General features: G+C 35.2%; 1 pseudogene; it reads left to right on the plus strand.

Annotated features, from left to right (window-relative positions):
• Positions 1-571: 571 nt before the first annotated feature.
• Positions 572-24,925, plus strand: LOC127557182 (protein FAM32A-like; annotated as a pseudogene).
• Positions 24,926-25,204: the final 279 nt, after the last annotated feature.

The following is a 25,204-nucleotide window of genomic DNA, read 5'->3' on the forward strand; positions in this document are numbered from 1 at the left end:
TGTTCATAATTTAGACATAAAGAGTGACTCTGTAAGCAAATTAAGAGAACAAGGAATAGTCTTCCTCTCAGCTATGTGGAGAAGGAAGGAATCCATGGCTAAAGAAGAGTCAGGGAACATTATGAAATGCAAAATGAGTAAGTTTAATTATATCAAATTAAAAAGGTTTTGTACAAATAAAAGCAGTGCAGACAAGATTAGAAGGGAAGCAGAAAACTAGGAAAAAATTCACATACAAATGCCTCATTTCTAAAATATATAGAGAATTGACTCAAATTTACAAGAATATTAGCCATTCTCCAACTGATAAATGGTCAAAGGATATGAACAAAAAAATTTTAGATTAAGAAAATAAAGTCATTTTAGTCTTATGAAAAATGCTATAAAACTATTGATTAGAAAAATGCAAATTAAAACAACTCTGAAGTACTACTATATACTTCTCAGATTGGTTAAGATATTGAGAAAAGATAATATAAATGTTGGAGGGGATATGGGAAAACTGAAATACTAATGCATTGTTTCTGGAGGTGTGAACTGATGAAAACATTAAGGAAATCAGTTTGGGACTATGGCCAAAGGATTATCAAACTGTGAATACCCTTTGACTCAGCAATATCGCTACTGGGTTTGTTTCCCAAAGAGATCATAAAAGAAGGAAAAGTCCCACATGTGCAAAAATGTAGCATACTTTTTTGGTAGTGGTAAGGTGTACTGGGCTGAAGCTGAGCAAATGCACTGAGGTCTGCTCCAAGCACTTGAGGCTAATTAGAAATTGGACAATACTCTATTAATATATGCCTGGAGAAAGAATGGCCCCACTCACTCTCTGTGCAAGTTTGATGTGTTGTATAGGAGATTGCATAGAGGATTTGGTGGTTGGAGTGTGAGATCCAGAGGACTGCTGGGCGGATTTGTGTCCCGATAGCACTCACTTCGCATAGCCATTCCTCTTCACCTCTGCAAAGAACAGAGATCAAGGATTTTCCCTTATCTTGACTCCAGCTGATTTTAATATACTCTGGGTGCTAAATGCGGTCATCACAGTAAGGAACTGAAGATTGAGTGGATTCCCATCACTTGGGGATTGCTTGAATAAGTTATGGTATACAAATATTGTGGAATATCATTATTTTATAAGAAAGGATCAGTAGGAAGATTTAAGAGAGTCAGGTTGAGACTTGCATCAACTGATGCTAAGTGAGATGAATAGAACCAAGAGAACATTGTACATAGTAACAAGAAAATTACATGACAGTCAATTTCGATGGAAGAAGCTCTTTTCAACAATAAGGGTGATTCAGGCCAATTCTAATGGGCTTGTGTTGGAGAGAGACATCTGCATTCAGAGAGAGAATTATGGGACTGAATTTTACAACATAATATTTTCACCTGTTTTTGTTGTTTGTGTGTCATTTATTCGCTTTCTGTTTATATCTTTCATGGAATTCCCATACTATACCCAGAAGGATTATACTGTCTTCTTGGGTAAATGATTCTTGGAAGTAATCCTAGCTTAATTGTTCTCCAATACTTTAATGTAAAAGATGCTAAATCTTGTGTTATCCTGACTGTGATATACATTTTTTTTTTCCTTCTGTTTTCGGGATGCTAGTAATGTTTTCTCCTCGTCCTCAGAGTTCTGGAATTTGGCTACAATATGTCTGGGTGTTTTCATCTTGGAATTTCTTTCAGGAGGTGATTGGTGGATTCTTTCCATTTGTATTTTAATCTCTTGTTCTAGAATATCAGAATAGCTTTCCTTGACAATTACTTGAAAGATAATATCAAGGCTCTGTTTTTGATTATGACTTCAAAATGATCTAATAATTTTGGAATTCTCTCTGCTGGATTTATTTTAAACATATTTATATTATTTATAAACATATTTATAGTATTTAAGCATATTTATTTTCCAGGTTAGTTGTTTTCCTAATGAGATATCTCCTAATTTATTTATTTATTTATTTTTGGTTTTTTGTTTTGTTTTGTTTTGTTTCGTTTTGTTTCATCATGATTTCTTATAAAGTCAGTATCTTTCATTTGCTGAATTCTAAGGTTTAAAGAATTATTTTTCTCAGTGAGTTTTTAGACTTCCATTTGGCTAATTTTGTTTTTTAAGGAATTCTTTTTTTCTCATTAGATTTTTGCTTTTCTTTTTGCATCACTCTCATTTCTCTTCTCAATGTTCCCTCCATTTCTCTTACTTGATTTTCAAAAATCTTTTTGAACTCTTCCATGACTTGTGCCTTTGTGGAAAAGGTGAAGAACTTACAGATCAAGCACGTATTGATAAATAACTGTTAAATTAGTTGCAGCCTTAAGACCTCAGTTACAGCTTCTCTGGAGTCAAATGATTTTAGATAAAGCCTGGACCACTTACATTCCATTCTCCAAAAAAGGGATTACAAAAGTATAGTGGCTAAAGAAGCTATATATTACCTTATTTACTGCATTCCACTGACCAAATAGGGGAATAGAGACTTATGTAACCAATCACAACATTTAGGGTTCTTTGTCTGAAATGTATAAAAACTGACCACTCTCAAGGGAGTGGCTCCCCTACTATAAGCTTCAGCTCACAGAATGGGATGGTCCACTTCTCAAGATTCTAATAAATAATTCTGCTTTCCATGAGTGATCTCTGAGTAGTTATTTTTGGGTAGGGGTCTTTTTACATTCCCACATGAGCCCAATCCCTATTTGTTTTGGAGGATTTCAGTACAAAAACTTTGACTTTATTATCATCTTCTGAATATGTATTTTGATCTTTCATACCATCATAGTAATTTTCAATGGTCAGAATCTTTCTCTGTTGTTTACTCATTTCCCTAGCCTATTACTTGACTTTCAATTCTTTGTTAAAGTAGGGTTTTGTTTCCAGAATTGAGGGGGCAATACCCCAAGCTTCAAGGGTTTTGTGGCTGTTTTCAGAGATACTTCTAAAGAACTGCAAATTTTCAGTTTTTCTAAGGCAGTATGATCGAAGGAAAATGTGTTTACTATTCTCTTAGTCTGTGTTCTGGTCTTTGAGTAACCACAAGCATATTCACAAACATACAGATATATACATGTCTCTATTTACCTATATACATGTGTACACACACACAAACACACACACAAGTTAATTTGTGTGAGTGTAGTTATTTATTGATTATCATGCTCTCATGAAGAGACATTATAAATGGGTAATTTCACAATACATCCATAAAGGCCAAAGCTCACTTTTTAGATCATATTCCTGGCAGTGTATAGGGGATGTCTGAGTCACAACTACACTGAAAAATTATTATTAAATATTTCATGTTTTGTACAAAGTTTTTCTACAGAAAATTTCCCATTTCACTAACCTATACATTAAGCCTTTCACAAAGGAAAATCATACCCCTTCAGTAATAAAGTTTGTTAGATTTTGTTCAAGTATATTAGTAAAAGTAATGGATAGTCTGAGGATAGAATTCAAGTTTATTGTATTTAGTCTACACAATGTTGAGGATAAAGTAGAGATAAAGATAAGAGGATTTTTATTTTCTATAGAAGGAGCAGATTTCTCCTGTTGCAGTTCTTCCTTTAAGCTCTTATCAATTGAAATTGGTGCCCATCATATGACAAAGGCACTGGAACAATTTAACCTAAGGCATTTCTTTTATTATGGCCTTGGATTCTCTAAGTAATACTATAAGAAAAATCATTTTATGGCTGACAAAAGGAAATAAAAAGAAAGAAATAGTGCATGTGTGCCAATAAAGTCCTGTTGTTTTATCTATGCCCTAATGTACAAATTGTCTTTTCTTAATTAGTTAATATTTGCACACACTTGAAAGGTGAAAGAAATCATAACAAACTAAAATGTTTTTAATAGAATCAACCCTCTTTTTAAAGTTAGAGAGTCCAATAAAAACCCATCTTCCTTTATATGGAGGGTGTAAAGAGCAAATACCATTGGTTCCCACATGCTTCAGAGCTTAGAGTTCTTCCCAATGTATCCCTGTTATGTTGTGCTAAACTTGCACTCTTACTTATCCCAACTATCAAATATTGTCACTCCTATACCCACATTTCTTTTATCTTTTTACAATTCCACACTAACATTACTATCACCCCAGTTCAACTCTCTCTCTCATCTAAAATATTTCAAAAGTATATTAATTGGTCTCCATACCTTAAGTTCCTCCCCTTGTCAATGCAAACAACTGAAATTTTTTGCCAAAGTCATTTTCCTAAAATACAGATCTAATCATCCATTCTTTCATCCTATATATTCCAATTATTGTCAATTGTTTCCAAGATCTAAAATAAAATCCTTTGACATACATCTAGACAAAACACCTTTCTAATTTTTATATAATTTCAATCTTGTGAAACTCTCCTTTATATTATTTCTCATAAAGTACATGATTAAGTTATTTCCTTTCTCTGTACATTTGCACTGATTATCTCTGTGCCTGGAATGTATCCCTTTCTTATTTTGCCTCACAAAATACCCAGTTTCCTTCAAGGATCAACTCAAGTGCTACCTTCTGTTGATCCTTTCCTGATCTCCCTAGCTGCTAGTATCACTCTCCAAAAATTTATCTTGTTTCTATTTTGTACAGTCATATATTGACATTCATGAGTTTCACATTCACAATTTTGGTTATTTTAAGGTTAGCTGTTGAGAATTACATGGAAATTAAAAAAAAATTATGACAAATTGCAGAAAAATAACAGAGGATGCACTTATATATATAAAAAAACTAAAAATTTCAGAAATGCATAAATACTATATATTATTATTGTTTTACCATTTACTGTCATAAATATATATACATAAATTTATTACAAATGTTTAAATTTTGTAAAAAAAACTTTAATATACTAAAATTCTATAGGCTATTCACTTTCTTTGGAAAATGCCTCCTCTTTGTATCTCTATCATCTAGACTTGATCTTATGGTTAATGATCTTTGTATCTTGAGCTTTTGACAGAAAGAAATTCATGAAGCAGTTGCTGTAGCTGTCTGATAATTATGATGACGTTCCATAGAGTGCACAGTAGTATCTTTCTGGTACAGAAACAACAACTTTTTTATGGGTGCAAAGTTGTTTTACTTGTTTCACAATAATTCTTCCTTGCTGCCAGTTCCTTAGTCCCATCAGCAAAAGAGTCTAGGCAATTGAGGAAATAAAGCATAGAACAATTCTACCCATAGTGTTTTATTTAAATTTAAGCATGTAGTGCTGCTTTCTCAGATTCCTTATCCAACCACCATTAATATATTGTGCCAATCAACAGCCTTGGTCACTCTGAGTCCTCAATGTCTTCAACCCCTCTTTCTTTCTTTCTACTTTTGTGAGACTGCATGAACACCCCTACAAGGTAACATACAATCTAATCTATTGCTTCCACTATGAAGTTATACTATCCAACTTGAAGATTTTGAGCAGGAGTATCATAGCAAATGTTTAACAGCTAGCTTTCTAGGGAAAAAAAAATGTATTAGCAAGACACTTTAAAATTTAATCTGCATTGTTCCCACTTTTCTTCACAACTTTCTTAAATTTTGACAAACAGAGGAACAATAAATCAATTCCTGATTTATAATATTTGCCTATTTCTAAGGTGTAATTGTTTAGACTGAAAATTCTCCCACTGTTATTATTTGTTTAAAGAAAGAATCTTGGATATTATGTATCACAATCTTTACAATTTATAAATGAAGCAAATAATAAGGAGAAAAATTAAATGAATTACACATGGTTCCAAAGCTTAGAAAAAAGAAGAGCCATGATTTGGGTATGTCTTCTGGCTGTAAATCCAGTGATTTTTCTTCAAATGTATGAGTTAAATATGAAGTGAAATTTTTTGAACTACTGAAACTTCTGTTTCATTTCTATTTCACTCCCAGTCCTTGAAACCATGAGTTTGTAATGGATATCTATGTATTTTTGATCTGATGATTTTTGTTTGGTGGTTTTTATTGCCAGCAAGAGGAAGATGATGAAACATCATTGCTTGAATTCTATTTATTTTATCCTGTTGAATTATTTTATTTCCTTTGCATCTCCAAACATGTTTCTAAACCAAGCTGGGGATTATATATTAAATAAGGCGTTATTAATTTGAGTTTGGAAATGCTTTAGGATCAAACTTTACCTTCAGAATTCTATTTATTTTGGTAAGCAAAATAGGACTATCTCAATCTTAATATATGTTTACTCCTTTCCATATATGGAGAATATCAAAAACAAATTTCTCTGTAATCAAAACAGGAAATTATACTGTGCTCATGTATCACCTTGGGACCAGGTTTTATGAGAATTATTATCCTTCTGTCTTGGTAACACAAGACATTTGATTGGGAGTGAAGGAGAGAATCATAGGCCTATTAAAAAGAAAACAAAAGCTCAAAAGGCTTTATGGTTATCAAAGATATTTCTATCTCAGTAGCATTTAAATGAATTTAAGAAATGTACAAATTAAAATATGCCTTTCTCTCAACAGTTTTACATAAAAAAAAAGTTTTTTAGAGAGATAATTGTTTCATTTGGAGCTGTTTTAAGCATTAAAGTTATACCCGGGTTTAACACTTCTTAGTTAAGATCTGCGATTACAATATTGTGCACTCAATAAATAGTTGTGAAATGCATAAATGGATATTTTCTTGATGACACTCATAGTTATGAGGTTCAGGCACAGGGCAGGGTGTTGTGGGAACCTTGTTCTGGTTGGTGTGGGTCCTTTGTAAATGAATTTATAAATCTCAAAAGTTAAACTGGCAAAAAACAGTTTATTATTAAACTGAGAAGTCAGCTTTTGCAGTCTGACTTCCTTGGTGGCAAGGTCCTGACAGAGAAGTAAAAATCTAGCATAGAAATCCCGACAGAGAGGTAAATAAGGTCCTGTTAGGGAAATAGATGAGAGAGATAAAGAGGGAGTAACGCTGAAAAGAGAATGTCTTTTCACTGGGCAGAGGGTCACAGCTATCCTAAGGAGAGAAAGAGATTCCTAGCCATGATTCCTGCTTTTGGCCCTCTGCAAGGAATTGAACTAAAGAAAGCTTGTTATATGGATGTTTTTTTGGTGGGGCCTGGGAGCAGTTTGAATTGAAATCAGAATAGAAAATCTTCTAATTGAATGAATGTCCCTGGACTAATCTCCAATTCAATAGGGTAGAATAGAAATCTTCTGGACTCAACTAGTCCCACCTAGATAACAGATTAAAACTACTTTATCTTGATTCCCTGGGATGGTTCTCTCAGGGGAGAGCTTCTCTGAGGGAGTTTCCCAAGCTTTCCCCGTAAAGTCCAAGAGAGAGAGAATGAGACAGAGTTTTTGGGCTCCCCTCATCAATAGCATTCTTAAATATTTCATGACTCTTCCATCTCTGAAGTCCATAAATCCCTCAAACAGATTAATTTTAGTTCCATAATTGGACAGCCTTAGTATAGCAGAGAGACCATTGGTATATTAATCAGAACATTCTAGTTTCATGCTCTACTTCTAATTCGTATTGCTTTGTGATCCTGCACAAGTCACTGACTTTCAGTGCCTCAAATAACTCTCTAAATTTATAAATTGCAGAGCAAAAACTTCCTCTATGCAAGTTTCCTCTTCCAATTAAAATTATGAAACTGTTTAAAAATAAATAAAGGGAAAACAACAACCACAACCACCACCACCACCACCACCATCACCACCCATCACTACCACCACCACCACAACAACAGCAACAAAAACTAGCCCCAAGAATAAAGATAGTCTTGTAATTCCTTTAAATATATGTTCTGAATTTGCCAGCAATAGTAAAATTCAACTCATGATGCCCATATGAACTTTAGAGGTTTACTTATATTCCCAAAGATGAATGGCCTATTAAAACAGAAAATAAAACAAACTTCATTACAGTGGTAAAATCTTTAGTTTTACCAAAGTCCTCCTTCTCTCTCCTCCTGGGGATGGGGATGCTAAGTAAACCAAATCACAGCTTGCAATCCTGTTCCTACCATGCTAACACTCATTCTGTACCCTAGTAAACAATTACAAGAATCAACAATCCTTACAACTTGAAAAAATCACGAGTTGTTGATTCTAATCACTTAATGTTTCCACAACATTCAAAAACACCAGTATTCTCCCCAAAATGCTTGTATACATTGGCCTGTCGTAGGAACCATTTACTTAACTGCTCTCTTCTATTTTTTAAGGAAATTTTTTCCTCATTGAGCTTTTGTATCTCCTTTCCCAGTTGACCAACTTAGTTTTTTAAGGTATTTTTCTTCTCATTACATTTTTGTATTTCCTTTTCTTCTGTCTCAATTCTTTCCCTAATTTTTCCTTTACCTTTTTTACTTGATTTTCAAAGTTCTTTTTGAACTTCTCCCTGCCCTGAGCCCAACTCTTACTTTTCTTGGATGTGGGATCTTTGACTTTTTTTTTTTAGTCAACTTCTGAGTGTGTTTTGAGACTTATTGTCAAAATAATAACTTTCAATGTTCAGAAATGATTTTCCTGCACATTCCCCTAGCCTATTACCTCACATTTAACTCTTTGTTAAAGTATTCTTCTGTTCCCAGTTTGGAAGGAGCACTGTCCCAAGCTTAAGAGGTTTTGTGTAGCTGTTTTTTTTTTTTTTTAATTTTTTATTTAATAATTACATTATATTGACACTCGTTTCTGTTCCGATTTTTTTTCCCCTCCCTCCCTCCACCCCCTCCCCTAGATGGCAAGCAGTCCTTTATATGTTGGATATGTTGCAGTATATCCTAGATACAATATATGTTTGCAGAACCGAACAGTTCTCTTGTTGCGTAGGGAGAATTGGATTCAGAAGGTATAAATAATCCGGGAAGAAAAACAAAAATGCAGATAGTTTACATTCGTTTCCCAGTGTTCTTTCTTTGGGTGTAGCTGCTTTTGTCCGTCATTTATCAATTGAAACTCAGGTCTCTTTGTCAAAGAAATCCACTTCCATCAAAATACGTCCTCATACAATATTGTTGTCGAAGTGTATAATGATCTCCTGGTTCTGCTCATTTCACTTAGCATCAGTTCATGTAAATCTCGCCAGTCCTCTCTGTATTCATCCTGCTGGTCATTTCTTACAGAACAATAATATTCCATAACATTCATATACCACAATTTACCCAGCCATTCTCCAATTGATGGGCATCCATTCATTTTCCAGTTTCTAGCCACTACAAACAGGGCTGCTACAAACATTTTGGCACATACAGGTCCCTTTCCCTTCTTTAGTATTTCTTTGGGATATAAGCCCAATAGAAACACTGCTGGATCAAAGGGTATGCACAATTTGATAATGTTTTGGGCATAATTCCAGATTGCTCTCCAGAATGGTTGGATTCGTTCACAACTCCACCAACAATGCATTAATGTCCCAGTTTTCCCGCATCCTCTCCAACATTCATCATTATTTTTTCCTGTCATCTTAGCCAATCTGACAGGTGTGTAGTGGTATCTCAGAGTTGTCTTAATTTGCATTTCTCTGATCAATAATGATTTGGAACACTCTTTCATATAAGTGGTAATAGTTTCAATCTCATCCTCTGAAAATTGTCTGTTCATATCCTTTGACCATTTATCAATTGGAGAATGGCTTGATTTCTTATAAATTTGAGTCAGTTCTCTATATATTTTGGAAATGAGGCCTTTATCAGAACCTTTAACTGTGAAAATGTTTTCCCAGTTTGTTGCTTCCCTTCTAATCTTGTTTGCATTAGTTTTATTTGTACAAAGGCTTTTTAATTTGATGTAATCGAAATTTTCTATTCTGTGATCAGTAATGGTCTCTAGTTCATCTTTGGTCACAAATTTCTTTCTCCTCCACAAGTCTGAGAGATAAACTATTCTATGTTCCTCTAATTTATTTATAGTCTCGTTCTTTATGCCTAGGTCATAGACCCATTTTGATCTTATCTTGGTATATGGTGTTAAGTGTGGGTCCATGCCTAATTTCTGCCATACTAATTTCCAATTATCCCAGCAGTTTTTATCAAATAATGAATTCTTTTCCCAGAAGTTAGGGGCTTTGGGTTTGTCAAACACTAGATTGCTATAATTGACTATTCTGTCTTGTGAGCCTAGCCTTTTCCACTGATCCACTAATCTATTTCTTAGCCAATACCAAATGGTTTTGGTGACTGCTGCTTTATAATATAATTTTAGATCAGGTACAGCTAGGCCACCTTCATTTGATTTTTTTTCATTAATTTTCTTGAGATTCTCGACTTTTTATTGTTCCATATGAATTTTGTTATAATTTTTTCTAGATCAATAAAATATTTTCTTGGAAGTCTGATTGGTATAGCACTAAATAAATAGATTAGTTTAGGGAGTATTGTCATCTTTATTATGTTCGCTCGGCCGATCCAAGAGCACTTAATATTTTTCCAATTATTTAAGTCTGACTTTATTTGTGTGGAGACTTTTTTATAATTTTGCTCATATAATTCCTGACTTTCCTTTGGTAGATAGATTCCCAAATATTTTATGGTATCAACAGTTATTCTGAATGGATTTTCTCTTTGTATCTCTTGCTGTTGGGTTATGTTGGTGATGTATAAAAATGCTGAGGATTTATGGGGATTTATTTTGTAGCCAGCTACTTTGCTAAAATTATGAATTATTTCCAATAGCTTTTTGGTAGAATCTCTGGGGTTCTCTAGGTATACCATCATATCATCTGCAAAGAGTGATAGTTTGGTTTCCTCATTGCCTACTCTAATTCCTTTTATATCTTTCTCGACTCTTATTGCCGAGGCTAGTGTTTCTAATACGATATTAAATAATAATGGTGATAGTGGGCAACCTTGCTTCACTCCAGATCTTACTGGGAAAGGTTCCAGTTTTTCCCCATTGCATATGATGCTTACTGATGGTTTTAAATATATGCTCCTGACTATTTTAAGGAAAAGTCCATTTATTCCTATGCTCTCAAGTGTTTTTATTAAGAATGGATGTTGGATTTTATCAAATGCTTTTTCTGCATCTATTGAGATGATCATGTGGTTTTTGTTTGTTTGGTTATTGATATAGTCAATTATGCTAATAGTTTTCCTAATATTGAACCAGCCCTGCATTCCTGGTATAAATCCTACTTGGTCATAGTGTATTATCCTGGTGATGATTTTCTGTAATCTTTTTGCTAATATTTTATTTAAGATTTTAGCATCAATATTCATTAGGGAGATTGGTCTATAATTTTCTTTCTCTGTTTTCAGCCTACCTGGTTTAGGTATCAGTACCATGTCTGTGTCATAAAAGGAGTTTGGTAGGACTTCTTCAATCCCTATTTTTTCAAATAGTTTATTTAGCATTGGAGTTAATTGTTCTTTAAATGTTTGGTAGAATTCACATGTAAATCCATCTGGTCCTGGGGATTTTTTCTTAGGGAGTTGATTGATAGTTTGTTCTATTTCTTTTTCTGAGATGGGACTGTTTAGGATATTTACTTCTTCCTCTGTTAGTTTGGGCAAGCTGTATTTTTGGAGGTATTTTTCTATTTCATTTAAGTTTTCGAATTTATTGGCATAAAGTTGGGCAAAGTAACTCCTAATTATTGCTCTAATTTCCTCTTCGTTAGTGGTGAGTTCTCCCTTTTCATTTTTAAGACTAACAATTTGATTTTCCTCTTTCCTTTTTTGAATCAGATTTACTAAGGGTTTGTCTATTTTGTTGGTTTTTTCATAGAACCAACTCTTAGTTTTATTAATCAATTCAATAGTTTTTTTACTTTCAATTTTATTGATCTCACCTTTTACTTTTAGAATTTCAAGTTTAGTGCTTGACTGGGGGTTTTTAATTTGTTCCTTTTCTAGCATTTTTAATTGCAAACCCAATTCATTGACCTTCTCTTTCTCTATTTTATATAAATAGGCCTCTAGAGATATGAAATTTCCCCTTATTACCGCTTTGGCTGCATCCCATACATTTTGGTATGATTTCTCATTATTATCGTTTTCTTGGGTGAAGTTATTAATTATGTCTATGATTTGCTGTTTCACCCAATCATTCTTTAGTATGAGATTATTTAGTTTCCAATTATTTTTTGGTCTACTTCCCCCTGCTTTTTTGTTGAATGTAATTTTCATTGCATCGTGGTCTGAAAAGGATGCATTTACTATTTCTGCCTTACTACATTTGAGTTTGAGGTTTTTATGTCCTAATATATGGTCAATTTTTGTATAGGTTCCATGAACTGCTGAAAAGAAAGTGTATTCCTTTCTGTCTCCATTACATTTTCTCCAGAGATCTATCATATCTAACTTTTCTAGTATTCTATTTACCTCTTTGACTTCTTTCTTATTTATTTTGTGGTTTGATTTATCTAATTCTGAGAGTGCAAGGTTAAGATCTCCCACTATTATAGTTTTACTGTCTATTTCTTCTTGCAGCTCTCTTAGTTTCTCTTTTAAGAATTTAGATGCTACCCCACTTGGTGCATATATGTTTAATATAGATAGTGCTTCATTATCCATGCTACCCTTTAGCAAGATATAGTGTCCTTCCTTATCTCTTTTAATTAGGTCAATTTTTGCTTTAGCTTGATCTGAGATCAGGATGGCTACCCCTGCTTTTTTGACTTCACCTGAAGCATAGTAGATTTTGCTCCAACCTTTTACCTTTAACCTGCATGTATCTCCCCGCTTCAGGTGTGTTTCCTGTAAACAACATATTGTAGGATTCTGGCTTTTAATCCATTCTGCTAACCGCTTCCTCTTTATGGGGGAGTTTACCCCGTTCACGTTTATGGTTAGAATGACCAATTCTGTATTACTTGCCATCTTGTTAACCCCGGTTTATGCTTTCCTCCCTTCTTTCCCCCTTACCCCCCTTCCAAGTATTAAGCTTGTGAGCACCCCTTTTTCTCACAGCCCTCCCTTTTTAGTGTCCCTCCCCCCGCCTTAGAGTTCCTCCCCCTATCTTACCCCTTTCCCTCCCAGTTCCCGTATTCCCTTCCGCTTAGCTTATTCCTTCCCTTTCCACTTTTCCCTTCTCATTTTTCAATGAGATGGGAGAAGTTTCACCATAGATTGAATATGTCTTAAGATTTTTCACTTAAAGCCAATTCTGAAGGCAGTAAGATACCCACTATATTCATCCCCCTCCATTCTTTCTCTCAGATATAATAGGTTTCCTATGCCTCTTCATGAGATGTACTACCCCCACTTTACCCTTTTTCTGGTACAATGTCCTTTCCACATCAATTTCTAGAACAAGGTATACATGTATTCTTTATACATCTATATAGTCAAAATATAGTTCCCAAGATTAATCTTTACCTTTTTAGATTTCTCTTGAGTTCTATATTTGTAGATCAAACTTTTTGTTAAGTTCTGGTTTTTTCATCAGAAATAGATGAAATTCGCTTACTTCGTTGAATGTCCATCTTCTTCCCTGGAAAAAGATGCTCATTCTCGCTGGGTAAGTTATTTTTGGTTGCATACCAAGTTCCTTAGCCTTTCGGAATATCATATTCCAGGCCCTTCGATCTTTTAATGTGGATGCTGCCAGATCCTGGGTGATCCTTATTGTGGCTCCTTGATACTTGAATTGGGTTTTTCTAGCCGCTTGCAATATTTTTTCTTTCATCTGAGGGTTCTGGCATTTGGCCACTATATTCCTTGGTGTTTTGATTTTAGGATCCCTTTCAGTGGGTGATCAATGAATCCTTTCAATGTTTATTTTTTCCTCTGTTCCTATGACTTCTGGGCAGTTCTCTTTGATAATTTCCTGGAAGACAGTGTCCAGGCTCTTTTTTTCATCATGTTTTTCTGGGAGTCCAATGATTCTCAGATTGTCTCTCCTGGATCTGTTTTCCAGGTCTGTTGTCTTCCCCAGAAGGTATTTCACATTTTTCTCCATTGTTTTATTTTTTTGGATTTGCTTGACTGATTCTTCTTGTCTCCTCGAGTCATTCAATTCCACTTGTTCAATTGTGATTTTCAGTGAAGTATTCTCTTCACTCACTTTTTAAAAATCTTTTTCTAATTGTCCAATTGAGTTCTTTTGTTCTGTGGAATTTTTTTCCATTTCGCCAATTTTGTTTTTTAGAGAGCTGTTTTCTGTTTCCAGTTCACTAATCCTATTTTTCAAGGATTTTACTTCTTTATCCACTCTCTCTTTAACTTTCTCCAGGCTCTTTTGCCAAGCCTCCCTCTCCTTTTCCCAAGCCTCATTCTGCTTTCCCCATTTTTTTTCTAGCTCCCTTGTGAGAGCCTTTTTAATCACTTCTATGAGGTTCATCTGTGCTGAGGAACAGACGATCTCCTCCTTTGGGGATTCACCTGGGGACTGCCTGTTTTTAGTCTCCTCAGGATTTAGAGTCTGCTCTCTATCTGTATAGAAGCTGTCAAGGGTTAAAGTCCTCTTCAGCTTCTTGCTCATTCGGTCTATTAATCAGAGACAAACTACCAAAGAAAAACAGAAAAAACTGGAGTCTTTCTTTGGGGGGGGGCTGGGTGTGTTATCCAGCTTCCTCTACAGACTGCAGGGGGCAGCAGTGAGGCACTAGCAGGACTGTGCTGCGCCTGCGCTCTGAGATCCCAGAGCGTGCTGAGTCACTGAGGGGGGGGGAAGGGGGAGGCGGCCAGGTCCTGAGAGACTCCAGCTGTTTGGGGTTGTATTCTTCAGTCCCGGTGTTTTTAGCTTCTCTGCTGGGCTGTTGATTTGCTGCCGGAGGAAAGTATCCAAACCTGTAGCGAAGCTCTCCCCGCAGAGACGGCTACAATCACTCTCCACCCCCTCTCCAGTCTGCTCCTGTGCCCTCACTGCCACTGCCCGGCGCCTGCGCCCGATCTAAAACCGCCCCAGCCCTCCAGTAAAGACAGACCTTTCTTGGCGGATCTCAAGGATGGCTTCTCTTGGTAACTATTTGTGGGTTTTTTTCAGTCAAGCATTGATTCAGAGGCTTGTAATGAAATGGATAGTGAGAGAAAGCGTGGAGCTTATGCAGCTGTGAGCCTCCTCTCCGCCATCTTAACCGGAAGTCTTTTTTTTTTTTTCTTTATTGAAATTTTCATTATTAAAGCTTTTTATTTTTCAAAATATATACAAAGATAATTTTCAACATTCACCCTTGCAAAACCTTGTGCTCCAGATTTTTATTTCCTTCCCTTCCCTCCACCTTCTCCCCTAGAGGGCAAATAATCCAATATATGCTAAACATGTGCGATTCTTCTGTATATAGTTCCACAATTATCATGCTGATTTCAGAAATCCTTCTAGGAATCTGATCACAAGCACTCTTTTCTGCTCTGAAGCTGTTAGGTGTGTCCCCACCCTACAGTAGCTATAAAATCTAGTGTGCTGTCCTGGACTGGCGCTCTGTTGACCAGGGCTGTGCCATAGACCTTCTCAACTAGCTGTCTGAGTCCTATCTAGTGTCCCAGGCTGAGAGGTCCAGAAGCTTCCAATAAAGCTGTTTATTGAGAGGTCTCACTTTGATGATACTGGGCTGAAGCTAGAACTAGGCTGCACTGGGATTGTAAATTGGGCTTTGGTTCCAGAGACCATTTTTTGCTAACCTTCTAGATCTTCTTTGGTGTCTCTGGGCTGAAATGTTTGGGAGCCACTGTGACTTGAGTTAGAGGTTAGTCCCAGGCAGGACAGAGGCTGAATCTGGGACTGGGCCTGAATAGACCACCCCAGAATTCCCACTCTGGTGTTAAAAATCTTTTCTGCTGAGTTTCTAGGTTGCCTTTGGCTGGAAAATGTTCTATTCTGCCTTTTTGGGTGTCCTGATGCTCTAAAATTTGTTTAGAGTCATCATTTAAAGGAATTTGGAGCAGTTTAGGGTTGAACTTGGGCCTCTTGGCCATCTTGGCTTCACCCCTCAGAATTATTAACTCAAGAATTAATGAGGATTATGTTGGATTCTGTCCTGTCATGGTTTTCAGGTTTATAAGGTCTACCACTGCACCAGTATGTCAAGTCCTTCTCAGAAGGATTTAGTTTGCAAAACTACTTTTTTCACTTTGAAATTTAATTGTGATTTGATTTCTAACTTACTTGCTTCTTGCTTTTCTTAGATCTGGCTATTCACAGAATAGAGACTAATAAAGCCTCAACTATATTTAAATTTCTTTTGTCAAGAGATATAATGCTAAATTTCAAATTAATTTGTCTGCTCTTTAATTACCTGCCTGAATTTCAGTTATATTGCTTACAGTGTTGTGCTACAGTTCTTTTAATGTCCTGACCCAGTTTTTCTAATATTCCCATTTGTTTTTGTTTCTAGATTTGGTCAAATTACAGATATATTGCTTTGCTTCTGGGACCTAGATCTGAGCTTTGATTATCAGCATGCCACACTACACCCATTCCCCTCCCTGGACTGAGCATCTCTGCCCATCTTCAGCAGGAAGCAGTTTTTGAGAAAACCATCATCCCTGCTCCTGATGTAATTTGGTCTGATATGGATGAGTGGGAAAGTGGCTGAATTGTTAGAATTTTACCTGTATTACTGTGTTTAAGACTTGGGATAGAACTTGTTAAACTTGTGTAACTATTCCTGTTATGTTTGAGGGATTTTTAGTCTGTTATGTATATGTATATGTATATGATTTTTATGTGGGATGATTGTTTGATAATTCCTTTCCATGAGAAAAAAAATGGAGGGAGAAATAGGAAATTGGGGAAACTGGTGTATTTTCTTAGGTACTTCTGTCCCACCCTCTATCTTAGTAGTTCAGATTTAATTGGAAGTCCTTTAAACAGTTCTTTTTTTACTCCTTGCTTAAATTTACTGGACTATGATTTGCTGGTTATGCTTTAACCTTGCAACTCCTTATTCTGTTGAATTGTTCTTGCAGACTCAGTTTTTGGGATTATTTTTCAGAAACAACCACAAATCAGATACCTGTCTTGGGGCTGGCAGTCTCTCTGATCTGTTTCTCCACTCCTGTTACCCTAGGTCCTTAATTAGTCTTTCAGCCTACTTAAAAGAACCTTGCAGTTTGTTGTCAGGCCTCTAAAAATTTGAGGTTTGCCTGCCTTGTTCTAACTGAGTATAATATGCTTAGAAATCTGATCCTTTCTGCAGCCCTTTCTGTTCCTCTGGTCAGGGACAAGTGGAACTACTCCAAGCCTCACCCTTCTCCTCTGGAGTGGGTTGCCCCTCTGAATGGGCAGCAAGACTGTCTTGAGCCCTTCTGCTCTGTAAGCAGAGGCTGAGTCATAAATGACCACAGATCTAACTCACAGTGCACTGTCTATATGCTCCCCAAGTGCAGAGGACCTGACATGATCGCAATAAGGAGCTTTGTGTACTGCTGATTGACTCTGGGGTTATCAGAGAGAGACTTGACTTTGCCATAAATCCTTGCATTATTCTAGCTTTAGTTTGATTTTTATTTGGTCTATTTACTTCACATAGGATTGGTCAAAATTATGATGCTAAGACCTTCTAGAGGAATGTAATTCAAAGATTTGAATAGTAAGAAGACAGAAAGTGTAGAATGTTGTGCTGCAGTTCTCTTTTAATGTCCTGACCCAGTTTCCCTAATTGTCCTATATTCAGTTACTCTGCCTCAGGTTATAATCATTCCCTCTTAATGTTTGATAGGATAAAGGCCTTATGTCTTAGACCTTTGGCTATACTTATTCCCTCTTTATGTTTAATGGGATAAAGGTCTTTATCTATTTTAGATGTCATTAGAATATCTGGAGCCTCTGCAGTGCCTGCCTCCATTATGTCATCCTCATCCTAGCTGCCTCCCCCCATTAGGTCATCCCCCATCCAGGTATCTCCCCCATTATGTCATTGTTCTTGTTACCCTATAAAAGATTCTTGTATCTGACATTCACTGCTGGATTCTTTGAGACAATAGTCTTATTCAGCCCTGGGACCAAACATGGAGCCATTGGTCCCAGTAAATCTCTCCCATTTAATAAATTATTAAATTGTTCTCTAATCTCTATCTTGCTCAGTTTCTCTGGCATTACAAGAGTTTTTTTTAAATGGTATTTTTATTTTTATCTCTTGCTGCTGGACTTTGTTAGAATCTATAGAAATGGTGATCAAATAAATTTTTTAGTTGATTCTCTAGAATTCTTTAAATATACCATCATACTATTTGCAAAGAATGATACTTTAATTTCCTCATTTCCTTCTCTAATTTATTCAATTTCATTTTCTCCTCATATTGCTAAAGTTAATATTGTAGTATAATATTTCATAATAGTGATGATAATGGAAATCCTTGATTCAGTCCTGACTGTATTTGAAAGACTTCTAACTTATTCTCATTACATAAAAACATGTGCTGATGATTTTAAATAGATGCTATTGTAATGTATTGTAATCCCTCCACCTTTCTTATATCTTTCCCCTACTACTTCTGTGTTCCCTTTTATTAGTGTCCTCCTTTCCTTTCCCTTTTCCTCTCCAACTTCCCTATAAGTTGAGACAACTTTTTCTGTGAAGCCAGCAATGTCTAATATTCTCTCTTGGAGCCAAATTTGATGAGAGTAAGATTCACACAATGTTCATCCCCTTTCCTTCTTTCTCTCAATTATAATAGGTCTTCCTTGCCTCTTCGTGAAATGTAATTTCTCTCATTTTACCTGCATTTTCCTCCTTTTCAAGTACAATGCCCTTTTCATCTTGAGTTTCTTTTTTATATTATCACAATAATATCAAATTATTCTTGCACTCTCTAAGTGTACCCCTAATAGAGGTAGTTCTTTCCTTTTTATCTTTTTATGCTTCTCTTGAATTCTATATTTGGAGGTCAGATTTTTTCTTCAGATCTATTCTTTTCATCAGAAATAAATGAAATTCATATTAATGTCCATCTTCCCTAAAAGATAATGCTCAGTTTAGCTGGATAGTTGATTTTTGCCTGCAATTCAAGTTCCTTTGCCTTTTGGAATATCAGATTCCAGGCCCATCAATTCTTCTGGTGGTAGGTGCTACATCCTGGGTAATCCTGATTGTGGCTCTTTGATATTTGAATTGTTTCTTTCTTAATGCTTGCAATATTTTTTTTTCCTTTGATAGTTCTGAAATTTAGCTATGATATTCCTTAGAGTTTTCATTTTGGGATATCTTTCAGGAGGGGTTAGTGAATTCTTTTAATGGCTATTTTACCTTCTGGTTCTAAGACATCAGAATAGTTTTCCTTAATGATTTCCTGAAAGATGTTGTCTAAGTTCTTTTTTTTTTCATCATTGTTTTCAGAAAGTCCAATAATTCTTAGATTGTGTCTATTAGATCTATTTTCCAGGTTAATTGCTTTTCCAATAAACTATTTTAAATTTTCTTTTTTTTTCCCTTTCTTTCTTTTTTTTTTTTTAGTTTTGATTGACTGATTCTTGATGTCTTATTAATTCATTTTCTTCCATTTATTCAATTCTAATTTTTTAGTGAATTATTTTGTTGTTGTTGTTGTTATTGACCAATTTCTTTTTTAAATGAGTTGTTTTGTTCAATTGATTTTTTTTTCCATTTCACACATTCTGTTTCTCAAGGAGTTGTTTTCTTTTTTCCATTTAGTCAAATCTATTCTGTAAGAAGTTATGTGTTTTTACCATTTCACTAAGTCTATTTTAAAAGAGTTTTCTTCAGATAATTTCTGCATTTCCTTTGCCAAACTATATCATAAATATCTCATTTCCTTTCCCCATTTTTCTTCTAACTTTTTAAAGATCCTGTTTTAATTCTTCCAAGAGAGCCTTCTGAGATGGAGACCAATTCATATCACCCTTTGGGTTCTGAAATCAGTTCTTCTCTTTCTTCATAAGCACTATCTATAGTAAGAGTTCTTTTTGATTTTTTGCTCATTTAAAAAAAAAAAAAAAGGTCAAGGTCTGCTTTTAAAATAAAGGGGAGATTGTTCAAGGTTCCACTACAGGTGACTATGGCTGCACTGGGTCAATGCTGATTGCTGATTAACTTCCTTTGCTGGGTGGAAAAGGTCCCATGTTTTCTAGGGTTCAGGGGTTCACTCTTTGCCTTTTGTATTTGTGTTGGATGCCTTATAGTTATTTTAATGATTTACTTGCTTGCAACCAGTACAGAATAGCCAACACTGCTGTAGTTTTTTCTGGTTAGATTTCCCAGCACAGGGCTCACACTACCCTAGGTCTTCTTCACTCTGCCTGCTCTAGGTTCTTCCCTCTGTGCTTGATTATAACAGACCTTCTTTGAAGTTCTTCCAAAATATATTCTGCTGGAAATTTGTTAAACTAAAAATATTTGTGAGTTCTGTCACTCCTATAACCAGTTCAAACCCTTGATTTGGTGTTGATCTGACAAACATCAAGGAGAGCTCAGATAAATATGTGTCTCTTCTCTGCCAACTTGGTTCCATCATGCTCTTTCTTTAAAATCAAAGCTTCCAGATACATGTATGTTTCTTACATTATTTCTCCTTGATCTATTTTTTTCAGGTGAGTTTTTTTTTTTTTTCTAATGAGGTATTTTCTTCCATGTTTTTTCATTCTTTTGATATTATTTGATTGTTAATGTCTCATAAAGTCATAATGTCCTCTAATCCAATTCTATTTTTAAGGAATTATTTTCTTTAACCTGTTTTTATACTTCCTTTTCCATTTGGCTAGTTCTGCTTTTTTTTTTTTCTTTTTTTTTAAATTTAGTATTTTATTATTCCCCAATTATACACAAACACAATTTTAATATTTGTTTTTAAATTTTTGAATTGGAAATTCTTTCCCCTCCTCCCTTACCTCCCAAACATCCTTATTGAAAATTTAAGCAGTTCAATATAGATTATACCTGTGTAGTCATGTAAAATATTTCCATAACATTCATGTTGTAAAAGAAAGCATAGAACAACAACAAAAAAAAAAATCAAGAAAAATGAAGTATTAAAAAGTATGCTTCAATCTATATTCAAACTCTATCAATTCTTTCTCTGGATATGGACAATATTTTTCATCATAATTTCCTCAAATTCCTCTTAGATCTATATATTGCTAAGAATACTTATGCCATTCACAGGTGATCTTCTTACAATATTGCTATTACTTTGTACACAATACATTTCACTTTGTCTGTGCAATTTTTCTGAGCACCTTCTCTTTATCACTTTTTATAGTAGAGTGTTATTCCTTTTTTCTTTTTAAAAAGGTATTTTCTTCAGTGGATTTTTTTACCTCCTTTTCCAACTAGCCAAATTTACTTTTTGAACATTTATTTTCCTGAGGTGATTTTTGTAAAGCCCTTTTCAATTGTATTTTTAAGGAGTTTTTTTATCCCTCTACCCAAGCTGTTCATTCTTTTCCCATAATACTCTTGCATATTTTAAAAATTTTACTTTCTTGGTTTTCTTCTATTACCTTTATTTGCTTTTAAAGATCCATTTTGAACGTTTTGGGCTTCCATCCAATACATATTTCTTTTCGAATCTTCACATGTATGTGTTTGACATTTTTGTCCTCTTAGGAGTTTGTATTTTAATCTTCTCTGTTGCCACATTAGCTTATTATCATTTTTTGACTTTTTTGATTATCTGTTTTTTTTTTTTTTGTAAATTTCTAGCTTATTTTGTAATTTTAAAAAATGAACTCTTTTTCTGAGATATAAAAGGCTGTGACCCAAGCTTTTTACACCAAGCACTAAGAATTTGGTCACTGATTTTCTGCACTGGGAACTCTGGAGTTGATCGCTTGCTTGCTGATTGGTGTCCCTTATCCTAATTTACTTAATTGCACTGGGGATTCTGGCACTGCCTGTCCTGACCACTAAGTTGCTGCATTAGTATTAGGAACTTTAGAGCTGGTCTGCTTTATTGTAAAATTATTGAGTCAAACTGAGAGGCCTTTGTTGTCATTCTGTGCTGGAAATAGGGGCTTTTCACTGGCTTAATAGGACCATGTGTGTGAGAATGTATTCTCACTGAGACACTTTTCTGCCGTCCTTTTAAGTTATCTTGGGCTAGAAAATTGTTTTGACATATTTTTGTGAGTTCTGTTGATCCAGAATTAATTTTGATATGATTTAGCATTGTTCTGAGGGAACTGCAATAGATTTCAGGCAACTTCCTGCCTTTTCTCTACCATCTTTGCTCCACAAATAAAATCTTCATTTTAGCGACATTTTTGATCAGTAATAAAGTTCTTGCTTCCATTAGGATCCCTTTAATTTTATATTTTACAATTTTAAAATTTCTATTTCCATTTCAATATTGTATCATTTGTATTTTTATTTCAATAAGCCCTAGCTAGTATCATTAAAAAAAGTGTGCTCATCTCACTTTTTAAAAACTCCACAAAAAAGCCTAGCAAAAAAAGAAAATATATTCAAATTCACCTGAACAGCAATACTTATTGTTTTATTATTAAAGCTTTTTATTCATTTTCAAAATATGTGCATAGATACGTTTTAATATTGATCCTTGCAAAACCTTGTGTTCCAATATTTTTCCCTCCCCCATTTTCCCTCAGTGACAATCTAATATAAGTTAAACATGTGCAATTCTTCTATATATATTTGCACAATTTCAAATGTGATATTTGAATGTTTTTTTAAATTTGTTCTTTTTCTAGCATTTTTAGTTGCATGACCAATTCCTTGATTTATGCAAATAAGCACCTAGAGATATAAAACTTACCCTAAGAACTACTTTGGCTGTGTCCCATAAATTTTGACATGCTGTCCCATTATTGTCATTTTCTTGGGTGAAAATATTGATTGTTTCTATGATTTCTTGTTTCACTGACTCATTCATTAGGATTATATTATTTAGGTACCAATTAATTTTTATTTTAGGATTATATTATTTAGGTACCAATTAATTTTTATTCAATTTTTCCTTGCCTTTTATTGTACGTAATTTTTATTACAATGTGATTTTTTAAATGCATTTTCTATTTCTGCTTTTGATTTTGGGAGTTTTATGCTCTAATGCATGGTCAATTTTTGTTTAGATCCATGTGCCACTGAGAAATAAGTACATTTCTTTTTGTCTCCATTCAATTTTCTCCAAAGCTCTATCATATCTAATTTTTCCAACATTCTACTTATCTCCTGAACTTCTTTCTTACTTATTTTGTCATTCAATTTAATTAGTTGTGAGCAAGAACGTTTGAGACACCCCACTAGTATAATTTTGCTCTCTAATTCTTCTTTCAACTATCTTAATTCTTCTTTAGGAATTTCAATGCCATAACATTTGGTGGTATATTTTCTCTGTGAATTTAAATATGTCTGATATTCTCTTTTTGAAACAAATCTGATGAGAATAAGATTCACACAGTGCTCATCCCCTTCCCTCCTTTACCTCAATTGTAATATTTTTTGCCTATTCATGAGATGGAATTTACTCTATTTTATCTCCATTTTTCTCTTCTAATACAATATCTTTTGCACCTTTAATTTCTTTTTTTTTATCATCATATTAAAGTCAAATGATACATGATCCCTCTAAATATACTCATAACAGAGTTACAGTTCTCAAGAGTTAAACATGTCTTCTTCCCAAGTAGGGATATTGTAAGGGTCAGGGGAGGAACCTCATGTGGTAGAAGAGAAAGTAAAGAGGTTTTGATATCTGAGGCACCCAGATGTGATCTCTGCAGCCAGCATGGACTGACTCATGAGCAGAAGCTATGGTCACATTGAGAACCTGTCATCAACCAGAGGCATCTCCTTCCTTTGTTGATTGTGCATGTGACCTCATAGAGCCTATATAAGCAGTGGGGATCAGGAAGTAGTTGGAGTTCAATAGGAGTCAGCTGGAGTTCAGTAAGAGCTCAGGAGGAGTGCAGGATGTGATCACATTAAATAAAGATCTGAGCTAAATAAAGACCTGAGCTCACAAGCCGCTGTGTCAGTGCACTCTGTTGGACATGAGAAACACTGCTTGGAGAGGCAGTGGCCAGAAATCTCTGATGACCTATGATTGGTTAAGAGGAATTAGGTGTTAAGAATTTAATTAATGAGAAGGGGTGTGGTCTTTTCACATTCAAAGCTTGATTTTGGGTCCAATTCTGCCTCCAGCTGAACATGCACCCTTAGAGTATTCCCTGTCTCCTGACCATCATCCCTTAACTCCAACTTCCTGGGTGGGAAGAGGAGGAGGAGTGGGAGGAACAATGATATCATCAGCACTGCCCATAAAGCAATTCTGCCCACCCCCAAAACCTCATTACAAGAGGTAGAGCTAAGCTTCACAGCTCCAGGCAGAAGGCACTTGTGGCTTGATTATTATATTATATCTATTATATTCAGAGATATATTTTTAAAGCTCAGTGCTTCAACCTGATGCAAATCTTAGGAGAAGGGGATTGCAGTTAGGGAGAATAAAGCTGTTTGCCACTGGGATTACTGAGATGTCCCCTGGAGAACTGAAACCTGTCTTTGTTTGGCTTAGAGATCCTTTGCCTCCACACACAGTCAGCTTGACCATTTCATTCCCTGAGAGTTCTTACAAAGCAGTGTCTATGCATACCGGGTGGAAGTTGTTGTGGTGGAGTACAAGCAGGTACAGAGGAGCGCCCTGAAACTTAAAGGGGGTAGGTGTAACGAAGTGGAAGAAGAGGAAGGACAAGGACAAGAGCAAAGTCCTGGAGCAGATCGTGACGAGCAAGAAGAACGAGGAAGAGAAGCGGAGGGGGCTGGACAAGCGGACCCCAGAGCAGATCACCTATGAGAAGATGCAGGAGAAGAGGCAAATGGAAAGAATCTTAAAGAAAGCATCCAAAACTCATAAGCAGAGGGTGGAGGATTTCAACAGACACTTAGACACGCTCACTGAACATTATGACATCCCCAAAGTCAGCTGGACAAAATAGACTCCTGTCACATTGAGTGGTGTGGCCCTGAAGAAGAGGAATCAGTTGTGTTCTGGATAACTGTGGCATGTTGTATAAATGCTTCCACCCTTCTCTATCCTCCCGCTTCCCCTCCCCCTTTTCTGGATGTTTCTCAATAAGACTATTTTTAAAGGTTCTGTAATCAAATTAGTAACTTGTCACACTTTATTAAAGTGAGACTTGTGGTAATTTAAATTTCTTTGTGACACAAAATTTCTAATCTTTAGATTTAAAAATATCAGTTATTTATACAAGGTCATTGACACTTATTTACAAATCAGTAGATTTGGGAAACTGAGGAATGTGTAGCTAATATCCCAGTCACTTATATAAGTAGACAATGTGTGATCTATGACCCAGGAGGAGGAGCAGCATCAGTTTTATTGATTCACACTCCTGAAATGCAATTTTGTGATATTTATCCAG

Source organism: Antechinus flavipes, chromosome 3 (genome assembly GCF_016432865.1).
Source record: "Antechinus flavipes isolate AdamAnt ecotype Samford, QLD, Australia chromosome 3, AdamAnt_v2, whole genome shotgun sequence".
NCBI classification, from domain to species: domain Eukaryota; kingdom Metazoa; phylum Chordata; class Mammalia; order Dasyuromorphia; family Dasyuridae; genus Antechinus; species Antechinus flavipes.